This window comes from Penaeus vannamei, chromosome 15 (genome assembly GCF_042767895.1).
Source record: "Penaeus vannamei isolate JL-2024 chromosome 15, ASM4276789v1, whole genome shotgun sequence".
NCBI lineage: Eukaryota > Metazoa > Arthropoda > Malacostraca > Decapoda > Penaeidae > Penaeus > Penaeus vannamei.
In genome coordinates this window covers 31,584,419-31,586,918 of record NC_091563.1, presented here as the reverse complement: position 1 = coordinate 31,586,918, position 2,500 = coordinate 31,584,419, and the positions used below count along the sequence as shown (strand labels likewise).

The 2,500-nt window shown below is 33.0% G+C and overlaps 2 non-coding genes across 2 annotated transcripts; both read right to left on the bottom strand.

Moving 5' to 3' along the window:
- Positions 1-99: 99 nt before the first annotated feature.
- On the bottom strand, positions 100-172 carry TRNAQ-CUG (transfer RNA glutamine (anticodon CUG)). Its single transcript has one exon. It is a non-coding gene; the product is annotated as a tRNA-Gln (tRNA).
- Positions 173-1,791: 1,619 nt separating this feature from the next.
- On the bottom strand, positions 1,792-1,864 carry TRNAR-UCG (transfer RNA arginine (anticodon UCG)). Its single transcript has one exon. It is a non-coding gene; the product is annotated as a tRNA-Arg (tRNA).
- Positions 1,865-2,500: the final 636 nt, after the last annotated feature.

Sequence of the window (2,500 nt, the reverse complement as noted above, 5' to 3'; positions counted from 1 at the left end):
GCTTCCTTCTCCCTCTTTCTTTCTCTCTCCTTAACCTTTTCTAAGTCACTCTTAACCTTGAAAGTTGATGTCTATATACTACAAAAAAAAAAAGAAGTTTGTTCTCATCGGGAATCGAACCCGAGTTCGCCTGATTCAGAGTCAGACATGTTGACCACTACACCATGAGAACATATTAAGACCAATTAGGAAGCCATCTGTATATATTAATATCTATATATCTATCTATCTCCCTCTCTCTCTTTCTCTCTCTCTCTTTCTCTCCCTCTCTCTCTCTTTCTCTTTCTCCCTCTTTCTCTCTCACTCTCTCCCTTTCTTTTTTTCTCTCTCTTTGGCCGGTTTGTTAAAATTGTGCGAGGCCCGACAACATGAATATTTATTAGACGGACATGCATATGTACTGAAATTAATACATATCTACCAGTCTAGACATGCATATCTAAAGGATAGATAGATGATTGTATATGAATGAATTTCTACATGTGTTTGCATGTCTTACGTATTCAATGAAGTGATACAATTTAAAGTTCCGAAACTGTACTAAATAAGACGACAGAGAGAGAGAGAGAGAGAAAAGAAGAGAGACGAAGACATAAAGAGGAGAGAGACAGATAGAGATAGAGGGAAATGGGAGACAAAGACAGAGAGAGAGGAATAAATAAAGTTCTTTCTCCTTTTTGCTTCTACATCCTATGAGTGGTGATTTTTTTTACATGCATTGCCTATTTTACGCATTCCATGAAGTGCTACAATTTAAAGCTGCGAAACTACACTAAGGAAAATACTAGTCAGGCGAGAGAGAGAAAAAGAAATAAAGAGGGAGACAGATAGAGAAGGAGAGAGAAAAAGACAGAGAGGAGAGACACAAAGAACAAGGAAGCACGAAGAAACTAACCAAAATAACCTGTGTCATGACATATACACAACAATAAACTTAGACACAAGTGATCGTTTCCTTTTTATATTCTTTTTTCTTCAATGATTCTATAACACCCACGATTCTGCCTCACCTTTCTCTCTGTGATATATGCCTCCGTTGTCTCGCCCAAATTAGGTCATTTGGATCCTGTAAGGTCATATGAAATCCGAATGAAAATCTTGAATGTACTCTTTCTGATACCTGAGCGAGTTTCCTAGACAAACATACAAACATACATTCAGAAACACACACACATGAATAGATCTTTCTTAATACTTTTGTTAGTCCCTTATTTTTTATCAGGAAATATCTTCGTATGCAGCCGTATCATTATACTGCCCTTGATTATAAATAAAATTCGCGTATCATTATACTGCCTTAAAAATTCCTCCCTCTTTCAAAGACATTTTTTTCTGAATGATCCTCTCCACAGACACATATCATCATCCCTTTGCTGGTTTGTTAAAATTGTGCGAGGTAAGAAGACCCGGTGAACATATATTATACAGACATGCATATAAACTGAAATAAATACATATCTATCAGTCTAGACATGCATAGCTACCGGACAGATAGACAGATAAATGTATAGCTGTTGGATAGATAGACCTATATTTATCTATTTCTGCAGGTATGCATGTCCGTATATATGCACATTCATTGGGTCAGGCCTTGCATAATTTTAACAAACCGGACGATAATTTTATTTATTTTTATCTCTACCATTGTACGCATTAGTATACACACTATCACCATCACTTCATCCGACTCATCACACAAATCATTGTATGCTTCATTCTCCCTCTCCCTCTCCATCTTATCTTTCTCTCTGTCACTGTAATGATAATAATAAAATAAAAACTTATCTGCATTGTTCTCATCGGGAATCGAACCCGAGCTCTCCTGATCCGAAGTCAGTCGTGTTAACCATTACACCATGTGAACTTTATATAAAAAAGGAAGCTATAACTTTTTGTGTTTCTCTCTCTCTCTCTCTCTCTCTCTCTCTCTCTCTCTCTCTCTCTCTCTCTCTCTCTCTCCGATGACATCCACCGAGAGTAGAATAAAAATCATTTCTAATCATTTGTGTTTCTCTCTCTCTATCTATCTATCTATCTATCTATCTATCTATCTATCTCTCACAGATGACATCCACCGAGACTACAATAAAAATAATTTCTAATCATTTGTGTTTCTCTCTCTCTCTCTCTCTTATATATATATATATATATATATATATATATATATATATATATATATATATATATACATATATATATATATATATATATATATATATATATATATATATATATATATATATATATATATATATATGTATATATACGAATATGTGCACTTTATATATGTGTATATGTAAATATATGTACATACATGTGTATATATATATATATATATATATATATGTATATATATATGTATATATATATACATATATATATATGGACATATATATGTATGCCTATATATACAAATATATATATGTGTGTGTGTGCGTGTGTGTGCACGTGCGCGTATATATATATATATATATATATATATATATATATATATATATAT